Source organism: Pleurodeles waltl, chromosome 3_1, assembly GCF_031143425.1.
Source record: "Pleurodeles waltl isolate 20211129_DDA chromosome 3_1, aPleWal1.hap1.20221129, whole genome shotgun sequence".
Classification (NCBI taxonomy): domain Eukaryota; kingdom Metazoa; phylum Chordata; class Amphibia; order Caudata; family Salamandridae; genus Pleurodeles; species Pleurodeles waltl.
The window spans coordinates 1,741,347,635-1,741,364,469 of record NC_090440.1 but is presented as its reverse complement, the minus strand read 5'-3'; the positions used below and the strand labels follow the sequence as shown (position 1 = coordinate 1,741,364,469).

General features: G+C 43.0%; 1 protein-coding gene across 2 annotated transcripts in view; it reads right to left on the bottom strand.

The window, feature by feature from the left end:
- Window positions 1-16,835, bottom strand: part of LANCL1 (LanC like glutathione S-transferase 1) — a 378,881-nt gene that overhangs the window by 255,534 nt on the left and 106,512 nt on the right. The gene's annotated exons all lie outside the window — the stretch shown is intronic.

Sequence of the window (16,835 nt, the reverse complement as noted above, 5' to 3'; positions counted from 1 at the left end):
GCTTTTTGACTCCAGAAGTAAGCTTAAAACTCTCCTATCGGGCAGCAAAATCATATATAGAGACCTTATAAAAAGTAACTTTCTGAAAACAATACTGCTCTCACCATTCAGATATACATTCCTGCCTCATATCTGCTCCATCGTTCAAGAGCAGGTATGGTAGTAAACCAGACATGGTTTACACTACAAAAATGTAAGATTCAATGTCAGTCCCGGATAACATTTGTCATTAAATCTACCCTTCCCATAAACATTACTGAAGAAAAGCAACAAGAGCAATGTAATACAGGTAATGCCATAAAGTCCTTCCACCTTTCCGTCACCTTCTTTCCTCACTGCTTCACAGCCCCTATGAAAAGTTTTCAGGGTCTCACTTGCTTGTGGGTCTGGGTTTTGGCGAATTGAGTTGTGTAATGAACTGCCAAATTACAGATTTTTTTCTTCTAACAGACTGTACTAACCACGGGAACGGTTGCCGCCACTCACGCAGTCTTCAGATGTTGCTCTGCCGGGCTGAATGATGCTGTTAGGTCTTTCAACCTGTAGAGCTTGCTGCAGGTAGTCTCCACAGAGATGCGCTTCTTGCCAGCTATGTGACTGGCACGCGATTGAAGTTCCGATCTGAAAGGAGCAGCATGTCTGGTTACTGAGCCCTAATCAGTTTCCCATGCCGTCTAGAGTAAGACGCCCCCTACACAGGCTCTATATTAAATGTCTCTACCTACATAATCCTTGCTACTGGCCTAAGGCTTTTTCGAGACACTGACCTAGGTGTACACCCTGTAATATCTCCAAGGGTTTCAAAAGTGATCCAGAGCTATATCCCCAGGAAGAGCCTCATGGGCCTCCAAAAACATATCCTTGGTTCTACCCAGTTCAGCATATCACTGCAAAATACAGAAATCTGATACCTTAATCTTACAAGGAGGACGTCCAATACTTACCTTTCGATAATGGACTCTGTGAGGCAGTGGATGCATCCATCCACAGAGCAGTCTCATACACCCTGGCTCCCTACAGCAGCTTGTACAGATATCATGAACTCCTCTTGCCAAGGTAAGACCTTCCTGGACTCTCGGTCCCACAAACTTGATAGTCAACGTGCTGTCATGAATCAAAAAGAGTTCTACAAGTGGCTGGTATTCTTCAAAATGGGGGGTATTCACCTCCTCAGAGATTTATTGCGTCCACGAGATTAGCTTGAACAACTAAAACTCAAGGATGCTTAGCTCTCAGTCCCTATAGACGGTCATCAATTCATATTTCTCCACTTCAGGAGGGGACTCAAAATGTTAGAGTTCACAACTCTACCCTCTGGTCTGTTGTCAGCTCCTTGGTGCTTTACTAAGGTGCACAAACCAGTGATGGAACATCTCCGGGCCAAAGGAATCAGCCTCTTAGTCTACTTAGATGATGTCCTCATGATGGACAAATGCCTGAGGAGGTTAACGGAACATCTGCTGTCAACGATCTTCTTACTGGAGTCCCTGGGGTTTGTGATCAACACAGAGAAGTCCCATATCCAGAGGCTGACGTTCTTGAGGTTTATCATAGATTTTCAGAAGACCACCCTGAGACTCCCATAATGGAAGATGGCCAAGATCAGGCAGATGCTACGTGAAACCCCTCCAAACTGATGACGTCCTTACGCCAAATAGCAAAGGTGGTTGGTTTTCTCTCGTCCTCCATAAGGTGGCATTCCCTGGGTTGTTGCACTATCTCGCACTCCAAAAACTCATCACCTACTGAGAAGCCTCCCATACTCAGAATCAGAATGCCTCTCACCATAAGCATGGGAAGAGATGACCTTTGGAGCATACATACATGGACTCCTGGAATGGGAGAGTCATCTTTAGATGCAACCAGGATCTGGTCATTGAGTCAGATGCCAGCAGGACAGGCTGGGGCGCCTGATGAGACAAGCTATCCACAGGAGGTGGCTGGTCATCTCAAGAATATAAACGCCACATAAACGGCCTTGAGCGTCTGGCCGGCTTCTTCGTGGTTCGATGATGGACCAAGGACAAGGTCTAATGCTGTGTGCTCCTGAAAATGGACAACGTGTCAGCTGTACATTACGGGAACCATCTAGGAGGAACTCGATTCAAGGTTCTTTCCAACTTAGCCCAGAACTTCTCATTGATAGTGGAGCACCTTCCTGGCTCTTTCAACGAAGTGGCAGACTGGTAGTCCAGACACCTGTGGGACACGAGCATGTAGAAACAGGACCGTCAACTATTCCAGGCAATAGCACACAAATGGGGCCCCTTCTCAGCAGACCTGTTTGCCTCCAGGCTGTACCATCAGGTGGTCTACTTTGAGGTCTGTCTGGCAATCCTCACCAATTGTAGGTGGACGGTTCTCTGTGTCTCATTGCTTGGCACATTACAGGCAAAAATGGCAAGTCCCAGAACTTTTGCAACAAGCTCAGTTGCTCCTTTCAAAAGTCTGGGTAGATTCCACGATCCTATGGTACAGAAACACCTGGTCTAGATGGCTGGGTTGGTGTAGGCAGAGGGACGTGGATCCCGTGTGGGCAATACGCTGTATAGGTTCTAGAATTTCTTGTGGAAAAGGCACCGTTGGGAATAGCTTAAAGGGCAGTAAACTAATTATGTTCAGCCATCTCGGTAGTCACGATCAATGTTCCCTCTATTTTATTTCCTTTATGTACGACAATCAAGGTGTTTTGTGCACTTCAGTCAAGGTTGCATGCACTGAAGACAAGAAATAACTTAGTATGCAAGCATGTGCCACGTGCAGGCTTCCAAAATCAGTGCAGAGCAAGTGTACCATCAGCCCTAATGTAAAACAGAAAAAGTTGACCTCCCCTCACCTTTGGGTTGGTATTGAAATAAGGCCTTGAAAAATCATTAAAATGTTACTAGACCTGCAGGTTGAGTAACTTAAATAATCTACTCGACCTAACAGCAATGTACTTGACCCGTAAACAGGTCGCAAATTGTGTGATCCTAGGCAAATAGTTTACAGAGTCGCCTTTTTCATCACTCTCACATAGGAGAGCACCTTCAAATATTTAAGCTCAGCATTTCTGCCGTACAAAAAAAACCTCTTGTTTTATTAGGTAGACTAAAGTTTGCTGCATGTATCACAAGAATCTTGCCCACATATAGGGGACAAATAATCCATGACTCCTTTTAGTTTACTAACAGCATTGCCATCAGGGCAGGAGTGTTTCTTAGTTTGTTTAAACACTCAGGTGTAATAACTACATTACTAAACCATGATGTGGCAGCATATTGTCATCTACACACACTACATTTCCAAGAAATGTTTAAAAACCTTTCCACAAACTTGCAGCTTTGGTGAGTGTATAAATAATCTGTGAAAATTGGGTTTCAGAAAACATATCCTTCCACATCAACATGTAAATTATTCTGATTTGTTTTCATCCCATTAAAATATTTATTTCATCACACAAAAATACAAAAAATGGGCTTTCACAACTACTGAAATATATTTTTAATTGTTTGCACAGTTGAATAAGTCGTTTAAATGATGTGTTAGGAAAAACCTGACACCCTATACCCTTTTATTTTACACTCTAAACAGCACAGCACACAGTTCACCTTAGAAAGTCCTGTAACTCTGCAGTCAGAAGGAAAATTAATTGTTAAGACAAACTGACTTTTGACCTCTGTCTGTGAGCACAGAGCAAATGTGACATAAGAACAAGATTTAAAGGCACCTTTTATTGCCCCTCCACTTTTCAACTGATCAGAACATCTGATCTTTGTCAACTTGCTAGAAGGGCCGAGTAAGTCATAAAAATAGCTCAACCTGATCAAATGAGACTAGCCATAGCGAGTGGTTGAGTAGATTTTTCGACCCCTGAAAATACACACATTACAGGGGTGCAGTGGGGTTCTTGCACCTTTGAGCACCGATGACACTGAATCTTGTGCCCTAATCATTCTATGTATCATTCCTCTTTTTGGCTATCGTCGTGTATCTCATCTCCTTTTTCGCACCTTCCATTATCCATATCCTCTTCCACTCTATCTCTCTTGCTTCACCTTATCTTGTTCCTTCCTTTTTTAAGTTTGTCTGGTCTCCTTGCACCTCCTTTACTTTTCCCACTTTTCTTTCTCCCTTTCCTCTCTCCTCTACTTCTCCCTCATCCGGCATCCTCTCTCATCAATCTACGTCTGACATCCTACCACTCTCTCTTCCCCAAACTCTTTACAATCTTCCTGCCTTCTCTCTCATTCTGCCTTTAGTCTATCAAATCTATATCTTGACTATGCTTCTTTCCTACTCATCTTGTTTCTAATCTCTGACCTCCTTGGTTGTCACCTTTGTCTGCCTATACCCTTTTTTGAAAATCTGTTTTATTCAAGTTTTCAATTTGTTACATTCCAAAACAATCACCCCCCTTTGATGTCAGTTCCTACCCAGCAATCATGTGCAAAGCCACTTAACTACAGTACTAATGAATTGTGTTCTCCATGAGGTTAACCTATTGAACTAGTGTGTCTGCTGTTGCCCTAACAGTCTTCTAATTGTCTTTCAATCCTTTCCCTCCCCTCTTGTTACCTATCGCCTTTTGTTTCTTCTTATAGTCCTTCCTTCCCTTTTTCTCTCCTTTATATGTTTAACACCCTTTTCTTTTTTCTTTTCCTCAGCATTTCTTGTTTATTCACTTCTTTCTTTTTACTACCTCTCTCCCACAGTTCATCCTCTCTATACATGTCCCCTTTTCTCTCTACACTCAAATCTCCCCTTTCCCTTGCCTTCTCCTTCAAATCTACTTCCCTCTCCATCTTGCTATTATTTCTGTCCTTCCTATTATTCTGCTTTCCTATCCTGCACCTTTTCTTTTTTTCCAGTTCCCACTCTTATCTTTTCTCCTTTTCTCTACTCTCCCACCGTTATTTTCATTCTGTCTTTCCCACATCCTTCGTTCATTCTAATGCTGTGACTCCCGTCTTTATTCTCTCTACTTCATATCCCATCCTCAACTACGCTTCTATGCTTCTCCTTTATTTCCCTTCCCTCCTTTATTTTCCTCTGTAGATGTCCACTCCTCCTCCCAACATCTCTCTATCAGCTCTATTGCATTCCAACTTTGTTTATCTTAATTTCTGTTGCCATTTCACCTCATCTATCAACCTCCACCCTGTCTCCTTTTCCTCTTTTTTTTCTTCTACCTCATGAAAAGCTCCTACACAAACCCGGTGAATGAACATTTGGCCTGTGCAGTCGGGGTGATAACCCTTGTTGCTGATTACCTCCCCTAGTCTGAGTATGCTCTACCTCTTACGCAGCATGGCCCAGACTCTTGCACCTCCTGACCCCATTGTAGGTATATGGGGCCTAGGTTGTAAGCCAGTTCCCAGTGGCCACAATGCATCTGCAGGCACACTCTGCATGGGCTGGACCTCCGAAGATACCTCTACCTGAGTAAGCGTCACTGCAGGCTTATGCATGCCCTGCATTTCACAAGACAGAGTATGTGAAAGGAAGTGTGTAGGAGAGCTAATCAGTCTTCAAGATCCATGTGCTGAGTTCTCCCTCTTCACAAAGCTGTATCTCCGTCCAACTGTGCTAAGGTTCCTTCACTGGGCCCTCAAGAGCCCAGTGCTGAGGTCCCCATTCAGGGGGGTGAAGGCACCCTCAGGAGAGAGGATAGGACTGGAGCCTTGCCTGTGGATTAGACGTAACAAGGGTGCTCTAAACTGGGCCTGCCTTATCAGACCTACTCAACTATTGCGTTGTGGCCTTCAATACTGCACAGCTGTCTTTATTTGACCTTCAGTGATCAAAGCTAAAAGTAGGACTAGGGCAGGAATCTGGAGTTCTTGACTAACTTGGACCGGACACCTGTTCTTCTGGGTGACTGCTTTGGGGAACGATTCCATTTCCTGGCAAATCCCAATTTTTCAGCAATGACTTATCACATCTCCCGGCCCCTTCCCAATAGAGACACACAGCACAAACAGACTTTGGAGCTGTGCCCTTCCAGCCCTAACTGCAACTGCTGGAAGAAGTGGAGGGCCCAGGTTGAATCAATGCCAAGTACAGTGATAATTTTACATTAAGGTAAAACCAGTTATTCAATTTTAAATAAAAACAAAATTGAAATATATATATATATATATATATATTTTACAAAATCATATATTCAAACTAAGAACTCACATATAAAGTAAGGGCACACTATTAAACCCTTTGCAAAGTGTTTAAAGTACATTTTGTTAAAAAAAACAAAAAATACGTATTAATGGGAATGAGTCCCCCCCCCCCAATGACCTTCTCTATGGAGTCCCTCACTACCGCCCTCCAACAGTGTCTATCTCTCAGTTGCCCCTCTCTGACACACCTTTTGTTTGTTATATACTACTCTTAACAGTGTAGGGTGACAGAGCACTTAACATCAAACACACACATGCAGAGACAGTGGCTCATACATGTGTAAGTCAGTCTATAGAAAATGTTACATAAGCCAGTGTTTGGTCTGGATATACCCAAGAGGTGGGGGTTAACTTTACTAATAAGACTTTATTTCCACTCAAACAAACCCTTTTTAGCAACATTATGGTATTGAAAGACAGGGGAAAAACAAAGTTCCATACCATGCAGTTTACAAGCAGGTCTTTGATAACAATTCATAGGGCATTGTGCTATATTAGGATTTTAATTTATGCATTGCAGGTAACATAAGGATCTTTGTGACAAAAGCAGAACCCTGCCCCCCGCTGCTTAAGATCCTGGCTAGGAAATAGAGGTCAGAGCGTGGTTGTGGAGTGTTGGAAGACCTCGTGGAATTTCCTTTACGGACTAGGTGGTCTCACACACTATATAGTGTCATGCTTCATCATTTGACCACCTAATCCCACCCAGGTAGGACAGTACCACCTGGGTGGACTCAACCTCAGGAGAAAGCGTAATCGCCTAAAACAATTAAAACTAGCCTGTAAGCAGGCTGAGAGAAAATTACATAATTCTTGAAAGGATGAAGATAAACCCCTGCTAAAATCCTACTTACAAAAATAAAAGAAAGCAATCAAGGTAGCAAATGCAGACTATTATGTTTCAGCCATTCTAACCGCGGCCAACAGCACGAAAAAGGTATTTAAAATCATGCAGGAACTATCTAATCCAGCCTGAATGGAAAGAACTTCATCCCCATCGCAGGAATTATGTGACAAACTTGCAATATTTTTTTAGGAGAATATAAAAAAAATCTTAGAAGAGATTAAGGCGTCTCCTACCCCTAATAGTCCAGCAGCATCCAGACTGGTCTCTAACAAATTCGATCAACGCCCCTGATTCCTCCACCCCGCCATTCATTAATCTACAACACTCTGCAGGCTAATTACAGAAGCACTGTGGAGAAATCTGAGGCTAACTCTGAAGAATGCTTCCGCTCCCTGGCTAAATCTATCTCTTCAGGGCCTCCTCTTGATTCGCTTCGTAACAGAGTATGCAAAAAACCTGGCAGAAGAATCCTTTCCATTAGTGCGGCTGATATGTAATCAATCTCTGGACACTGGCACAGTCCCACTAAACTGGGAAAAAAAGCTATTGTCTCCCCTATTTTGAAAAAGTCCTTGCTAGATCCAGCCATTCCACGTAATTTCAGACCTATTTCTCTGTTGCCTTTCCCAATTAAAATACTGGAAGGACATGTCAGTAAAATATTGTCTCAGCACCTTGAGCACAACTCCCTTCTGGAAGAGGATCAATTCGGCTTCCATCCAGAACACAGAATCAAATCAGTTCTCCTCACGGCTGTGAATGAGCTCCGTATGATTACTGATAATAGCAGATCAGCTATTGTGATTTTATTAGACTTCTCTGCCGCTTTCGATATGGTAGATTACGAAATCCTTTTAAAGAGACTATCTGCAGTAGCAATAAATGGTATTGCACTGCACAGGCTGAAATCTTATCTGTCAGAAAGCAGCCAGGCTGTGGTTCTCCCTCCATATTAATCTGGTTTCAGGGATGTGAAGCAGGATGCCCCCAGGGGTCTGCCCTTAGTCCCATAAGGCTTAATCTTTAAAGGAGACTCCTGGTGACCTTAATTCCCACAACATCCGTGCAGTGAAATATGCTGATGGTACACAACTAATTCTGGTACTGGACAGCGACCATCAGACTGAAAAGGTGTTCTTTCATAACTGTATGAATGATATTGTTTCGTGGCTCAATGCCAAGACTCTGAAATTTAAGACAAAAGTGAGATCCTAGGTTGCTCAGCCAACAAAGCTCCCTTGAATCTGCCATCTGAATTTTGGCCATTACCTACTCAAAGTGAGCTCCTCCCCTCGGACATTGTCTGTAATTTAGGGGTAACATTTGATAATGAGTTATCTCTTGAAGCCCACGTCACCAAAGCAACTGGAATCTGTTTCTCACTGCTACGGGGTTTGTGGAAAATCCTTCATCTACTGCCCTCATCTGTCAAATCTTTGGTAGTATGCAGTGTGATCATGAGCAGCTCAGATTATTGCAACATGCTCCTTCTTGGAGCCCCAGATTATCTACTGCATAGATTACATCAAATTCAGGTAGTAGTTGCCAAGCTGGTTCGGTTCAGGATAAGCCCAGGAGATCCTCTGCCTCAAAGGCTCTGGCTTCTGCTCTTTTTTAAAGCCCTTTGTATAGTATTTAAAGCCCTTCAAGGTTCTGGCCCTATGTATTCCTGGAACAGATTTCGGAAATATACTCCGGGAATATGCCTCCGGTCATCTCAGCCAATCTTGTATGTATCGCTAAGTTTAAGAAGACCCGACAGACTGTAAGTGCCTTCTCTGTAAAGGCAGCCCAACTTTAGAATCAACTTTCTGCTTCCATCAGACACCAGTCCAGGCCGGTCATTGGTATTCTAGCGCCAGGATACCTTTCATGTGACAGATCCACTTTATATATGTCTAAAATAAATAAATGATAGCAATTTTGTTCTTTTTCCACCTTTCCACTGATCACATACAAGAGCTGGAGGTAGCAATGAGCAATAGTTCCAGCGATGCAATGCCCTTATGAGTCTGTGCAAACCTACTACCTTGCATGATTTAGGGGATTTCAATACATTTTATGTTCTTTTCCCTTACTAAGAGTGTTTGGAAAACTTCTTCAAAGGTTGGGAAAAAAGTGGTTGGATGGAAAGTGAACTTGTAAACTCTGAACAGATTTTCGCATGAGCACATCTACCTACACATGCATACTTGCTTATGCTAAAATGCAATTCAAAAATATTTTCTGGGAGTGCGATTTCCTGGCTTACTTCTGTAAATTCTTGTGAATTCATGAAATCAATAATTTTAGAATAATGCAGGGACATATAATGTGGGTGCACTTTTGTGACCTTTAAGAATTGGGACCCTGATTGATCTGCCACAAACCAAGACCTTATGTTTTTATAAAAATGCTACCTCTTTATCTATCTATAAAGTGGCTTCACTGTGAGTGTCAGCATTGTGCTCTTTCACAAAGAGCATAGCGGCACACAAAGTAGTTTTGTCCAGTTCCAAGGACTACTGAGCAGTGTGTGCTTTTCAAGACAAAAACATTATTTTCTTTTTGCCAATGCTTGTTTTAATGGTGAGAGCCCACCAGCACCCACATCAATAAAGATTTACAGAAACCATGTCAAAACAAGACATGGAATAACAAAACCAAGAGGCTGCCACCAATGTCAGACCTATTGACTTTGCCAGTGCTCGTTTATTTTCATGTTTCCCATAATCTTTTGAAACTGGTTACACGGATTGTCCATTATAAATATGTTTTGGAAATACTAGCATACATCAACACATTTTACTAAATGAGGCTTCAAAGAAATGGTACCTAAACTTTCACAGTAGTTTAGGAAAACATTTTTTCCTAGTTGTTACCGTTTTATTTTGAAAGCAAAGAATCATAAGTCTTGCTTTCAAGCTTCTTCAAATATTTGCATCTGATCAGAGAGAATGCTGGGAACATTATAAGTAGCTTCATACTGTTAAACTTTGCAAACGTATATACATAGTTTTGAATTGAAGTACTCTCAGCAGTACAGTTCAAGCTTACATTTCCTTAGAGCACTCACCCTAATAAGAAAGGCTTTGAATTAATGAACTATAAATACAAGTCTGAACAGCATTAACATATGGACACAAATATTACCTTAGCTGCATACAATGTCCCTTCCCTGATCCATAATGTGGTACTATTAACTGGCAGCCAAAGGGATTGTGCTGCAGAGGGTTGGGCCTTATTTTCCTAAAGCAAAATACACATGAAAACCTGTTCTCTTGATTCCAAACAATATGCCCGGAGTGTCCGGCTATAGGAATTTCACACTCCTGATTATTGTATCGTGTTTGCAGGTAATAATCTTCCAAATAGGAGTGACAGGACAGAATGAGGTGCTGACCATCGCATGAAGAAAGAGGAGGAGTGGAAAGGAATAAAGGACTATACTTCATTATATGTATTGCGAATGGATGTGATCTGGTTGTTTTTCTTCCCATATGTTTATGGAAAGTGCAGTTTTGATAAATGTTATGAAGGTTATGGCTGTTGTTTAGAATAAAAGTGAGGAAAGATAGAGTAATCCTCACCTCTGTATCCATAATAGAATTGAAACTTTCTGTTACAATAGCTTGGAAATGTTTCATTCTTGCTTCTCAACCAGCCATAAATTATCTCAACTACATTTCATTCCCTAGGGACCAGTCCTTTAATGGATTTTCTAGCATTTGAAAGAACTTTGCAACCTTAGCCAACTAATTAAAAACACCAAATCAAAACCATTCCTTTAGGAACAAAATGTTGTAATACTTAATTAGTACAATTAAATACGTTTGGCTGACCAACCCAGTTTGTTTGAGCAGCAGAAATGAAAAAAGTAAAAGCAGCAAAGGCACACAGAATTATCTCAATTCATGTGGAAAAAGAAACTAAAGAACCTCAGCTTTCGTATCTATGATAGATTGAAATGCTTGTATCGTTCCTGCCGTCAAGGCGGTAGGTCCACTTTATCTACAAATAACAGTACTCAATAACAAAGGCCGGAGACAGCACAATACAATGTCATATTATTAAACAAACATCACAGAGAAGAACCCAAACTCAGCAAATGAAATAACAGGATTCTAAACACCACCTCTCCAGAAGCTATTATACCTCAGATTCCTTAGTACAAGTGTGAAAGGAAATAGAGAACCAGAGTCCCAGGCGGGAATGAAGTTAGACCTTATGTGAATCTATAATCTATGAAGGACACTAGGACCGGAGATGGATAAATTACTTACCTGTAATCCTAATTCTCTTCCAGGGGAATCCTCATTAAAGTCATACGCACTGAATATTACTGTCTGCCCAAGTGTAGTGTGGGGACCCCGGAGCAAAATATATATATATATATATATATATATATATATATATATATATATATATATATATATACATATATATATATATACACATACACACTCATACATACATCTGCAGCCTATACTAAAGGCTAAAAATGGCTAATTTATATTGAGGTTTTTTTTCAGTAAGCAACTCACCAGACTCGAGCATTTCTTTAAATCAGAAAAGAGAGAGCTAGAGTGCAAGCTCAGACTTTATTGAAGAGAAAACTGCAAGGAAATGCACTGGTATTGTTAGCCAATAGGCTGCCTTAAAGCATAACAAAAGACCTCCTGTGTACCATCAGGCCACAAAGGTAACAGTTAGGTCAGTACTTTTTTTCGGTGATATGCAGAACAGGACTCGGCTGTGTATTAACTGCTGTATGCAAGATTCATCTGGGGAGGTGAGACAGTTGTTTATGATGTTGATGAGGATTTCCCTGGAAGAGAACTAGGATTACAGGTAAGTAACTTATCCTTCTCTTCCAGGGGATCTTCATCAATACTCATAAACACTGACTAGAGTAGCAAACCCATCCCACACCTCTGTGGATGAAGCAAGAGCTAGCAAAAAAGGAGTTGACATGTTATTTAAAGAGGTTTCTTAAGGAGGCCTGCCTTACTTGGGTGTCCTAGTATCTGAATGTAGACAGTAATGAATTGTGAAGGTATGCACCGATCTCCAAGTAGCAGCTGTGCAGATTTCCAAGATGGGGACATTCTTTAGTAGGGCTGCTGTTGCATCCTTGCCCCTTTTAGATTGGGATTTTGGCCTGGCAGGCAATTGCTTGTTGGCCAAGTGGTAAATGAACATAACGAAGAAACTCTCCATCTGGAAATTGTTTGTTTAGAGGAGGCGAAGCCCGTCCTTACAGGACCATAGTTCACAAACAGGTGGTCAGACTGTCTGATGTCTTCAGTCTTGTCCAGGTAAAAGTTCAGTAGTCTCTTCAGATCTAAAGAGTGTAGCACTCTTTCCATTGGTGTGGACGGATTAGGAAAGAACAAAAGGAGTGAAATTATCTGGTTAATGCAGAAATCAGACACCACCTTGGGCAGAAAACTAGGGTGAATTCTCATCACCACCTTGTTGGCATGGAACACTGTGTAAGGCTCTTTTGCATATAGAGACTGTATCTCACTGACTCTGCATGGCAAAGTAACAGAGACAAGAAAAGCAGTGTTCCAGGTAAGGTGTTACAAGGAAGCCTTATGTATAGGTTCGAAATGCGGGCCCATGAGTTTTGAAAGTACCACATTCAACTACCAAGGAGGAGAGGGGGAACGTACAGATGAAAACAACTTTTTGAGTCTTTCTAGGAAACCTTTAGCTACAGGTATTTGGAAAAATGACATTTGAGAAGGTGATTTTCTATAAGCAATAATCTCTGTCAGATGCAACTTAATGGAGGAAAATTGTAAACCAGATTTAGTTAGATGAAGGAGATAGGGTAATATTACCTTCTCCTCACCTAGAAGTGGGTTGAAATGATTCTGGATACACCACATGTAGAACTTCTTCCACTTTAAATAGTAAGAACGTCTGGTTGATGGTCTCCATGCATTCTCGAGGAAGGCCTAAGTGCCCATACTGCAGGAATTCAGGAGCCATGTTGTCAAGCTCAGTGATGGAAGGTCGGGGTGGAATATTTTCCCTCCAAACCTGGAGAGGAGATCCAGTCTGCACTGCAGTCTCCTGTGTGGTCTTTCTGATAGGTAGAGAAGATCCGGGTACCACCACTGTTGGGGCCATTCTGGGACTATCAGAATCTTTCTCGTCCTGGTTCTGTATAGTTGGTTGATGACTGTTGGGATCAGAGGAATTGGGGGAAATGCATACAGAAATGTCCCTGACGAATTTATCAACAGGGCATTCCCCTTGTTACCGGTCGGTAGAACCTGGGTGCAAAGTCTGGTCATTTTTTTGTTTCTTTCATCTGCAAACAGGTCTATTTGAGGCTGCCCCCATTTCTAAAAGATATCTCTTACGACATTGTTGTGCAGTATCCAGTCGTGAGAGTCTGAAGTTTTGGCTTAGAGAGTCCACCTTCATGTTCTGGACTCCCAGTAGATGAATCGCCAAGATGGTCAGTTTCCTCACTATGAGCCTATGCTATATGACCTCCACTTCCAGGGATAGGGGGCAGGTGTGTGTTCCTCTGTTTGTTCAGATAGTGTATTGTACTCGTGTTGTCCAGTTGGATGAGGAGCACACTGGTTTGGATGGATGGGTAGAAAGGCTTGAGGTCTAGATGTACTAGCTCCAACAAGTTTATGTGGTATTGTTGCTCCTTGGACGACCACAGGCCCTGCGTCTGAAGGGTACCCATGTGAGCACCCCGGCCCTGGAGAGACGCATCTGTGATGATTGTCTGTGTAGGGGTGTCCTGGTGAAAAGGAACACCAATCATCAGGTTTTTTCATTGAGAACACCATGGGATTGATGCAGACTGATCTTGGTGTCCCAATAGTCAGTGAATTGATCCCAATGATCGATTCTGCTGCAAAGGTCTCAGGTGGAGCCTGGCATTAGGGACAATGAAGATACACAATGCCGTGGATCCCAGAAGGGATGCCACTTGCATGGCTGATGGATGCAGGGTGTGAAAAATGTTGGCACACTTCCCTGCTATTGATGATAGTCTCTCCTCCGAAGGACACACTTTTGCGACCTTTGTGTCCAGTGTTGCACCTAGGTAGTGTATCCGTTGGGTTGGGACTCGGATGGATTTTGAAAGATTGATCTTCAGACCTAACGACTGAAGTATGTCGATGGAGATCTGATAGTGTTTGCTCATCAGATCTTGGGAGGAGCTTTGTATCAGCCCGTCATCTAAGTATTGGTCGACGAAGAGTCTTTCTTTCTCAGCGCTGCTGCTACAACCGGCATGCACTTCGAAAACACTGGGGTTGCCGATTTCAGTTCGAATGGAAGCACCCTGTATTGGTAATGTTTGGATGCCACCTTAAACATTAGGAACTTCCAGTGCTTCTTGGCGATTGGAATGTGGAAGTAGGCATCTTTGAGGTTAATGGAATACATTTAATTCCCCTGATGGAGCCACAGGTATATTTGATGGAGAGCCAGCATTAAAAAAATGTCCCTCCTTATGTTTGTGGAGTAGACCTAAGTCGAGGATGGGTCTGAATTTTGCATCTGGGCCTTTTTTCTTAACTAGGAAATATTGTTAATTTACTCCTACTCCTGTTTGAGAGAATGTAACCTCCTCTACTGCCTCCTTGCGAAGTACAGCAGAGACTTTGGATCGCAAGAACTTGAGCTAGTGACCAGATTGTTTTGGAGGTGGAACGCTCAGAGGAGGGGAGTTGAATCAAAGTTAGTAGCCATTCTCTACAATATTTAAGACCCATTTGTCGCTGGTGGTGGTGTGCCACTGGCAGAGATGGTTGACAATACTTTCCCCCACCAAAGTGGGTAACAGTGATGGAGGAAGTCAGATCTCATTGTTTATCTGGTGTCTTTGAGGAGTCTCGAGGATGTCAAGAGATTCCTTGTCCACACTCTGGTCTGCCGGCCTGGTAATGAGTCTTGCCAGACTGATGGTGGTGGTGGTGACGAGGGACCCAGTGAGGGATTTGAACCATCTGATAGTAGGGACGCCTGTCGTGCTGCCTGTACCAGCGATGGTATTCCTTTCTCTTTTCTTATCCCACTGCTTTAAGGGTTTCCAAATCTTTTTTCAATTTTGGCATTTCTTCATCTGTGTGCGATCCAAACAACGAGTTTCTGGTAAAGGGGACATTCAAGAAGCATTGTTGTGCATCTGGTTTAAGGCCTGTGAGTCTAAGCCATGATGTATGAGTGCTGCAAATGTTGTGCGCGTAGCCATGTGCCGCTAGGTCAGAACCTTCCGCTGCCGCACTTATTGTATGATTCGCGACCAGGCCTCCTCTTTGCTGGATTTCCTCATAATCCTGCCTATCTTCCCTTGGGAGTTGAACTGCAAATCATGCACGCGAGTACCAGAGAGATCTATCATAGCGTCCTAGCAGCGCTGTAGCACTGGATACTTTCATGAAAGAGACTTATGTGCAACAAAACCTCCTGACCCTGGAATCTGTTTGTTTGCTTTCCTTGTCTGGTGGGACTGCACTGAAGGGGCGATAGCATGCGTCGTCTTTGTTGCTGCAATAATGACAGAATCTGGTAGAAGGTCGGCTTGTAGAAATAAGGGTCTTGCTCGGGAGCCTTATATTTCTTTAAGCTTCTGGCTTGGCAGTTCAAACGGAGGCTGGTGTTAGGAAAGTGTCCGTTGCTGACTAGAGAAGCCATGGGAACAGAAGAAGTAAAGTTCTCGCAGAACCCTTATGATGCAGCGTTGGAAAGATGACTGATGAGGTTGTTGTGTGAGTTGGAATATCAATGCCCAACTTATTAGCTCCCCCAACTAGCACCTCACTGAAGGTGTTCAGATCATCTATCAGGGATTCTCGCATAGGTGAAGTGTCTGTAAGGGTTGGGGAGTAATCCCTCTTTGATGATCCAGTAGGTGCTGACCACATAGGCGATCTATGTTCACAGTGGTGAGATCGAGGTCTATAAGTCACCCAGAAGGGCTGGTAGATCTTTGTCTGTATCTGCCTCAAGATCTAATTCTTGAACGTGTTCTGGGTGTGCGACTGGAAGTGGTCTCTTCAGACCTCCTAGTTGGCTGTGCCAGAAAGCTGGCTTCCGGCAAACCGGCCACAGGCGCACAGGGGTAGTTTTCGGAGGCAGCATCCTCAGGGGAGACCTTGTAGGAGACACTGTACGCGAGCACTGTGAGTCAGAACTCCCTGAAACAGACGAGGTGTGTACACTGCCCAATGTCTGTCTTTGTGTAGAAGAGCAACAAGAAGATGCTGACGGACAAGCTGAAGCAGCCCTCTGGGAAACGTGATCAGTCTCTGGTTCAGGATGTCTTGTTGCAGAACGATGAGATGGTGTCCGCAACGTTGGTTTTGTGGTTGTTTCCCTATGCCTGGGAAATGAAAAAGCAGACACCGTAGTTTGCTGCCGTCAACAGGGAAAACTTAGGAGATGTCAGCCTGGTTGCTGCTGACTGAGAAGGCCTTCTCGACGTCGAATGGCGTCTAGTTGGCATAGACGGAGATCGTTGCCTTGAAATCAAACAGCTTCTGGTTACTGTGGACGGAGACCGTTGCCTCGGCATCGAACGGTGTCTGGATACTGTCAATGGAGACTGTCCTCTCGACAGAGAGCAACAGGGAGTGGTCCCCGTTGTGTGAACTGCGAATAGGAATTTGATTTGACTTTGACTAAAGGGACGATTGCTTTGACAGCTTGTGGTGTTTTGCTGTCATCAACGTGGAGTCCCACGACATAGGTCATCATCGCTTTAACGTCAACAGCGATACTCTCAACGGAGAACAAACAGGTATCTTCCTACTTCTAGAAGTGGACCTTGTTCCCCTCTTCTGTCACCTTTCAGGAGATCTGCCTCT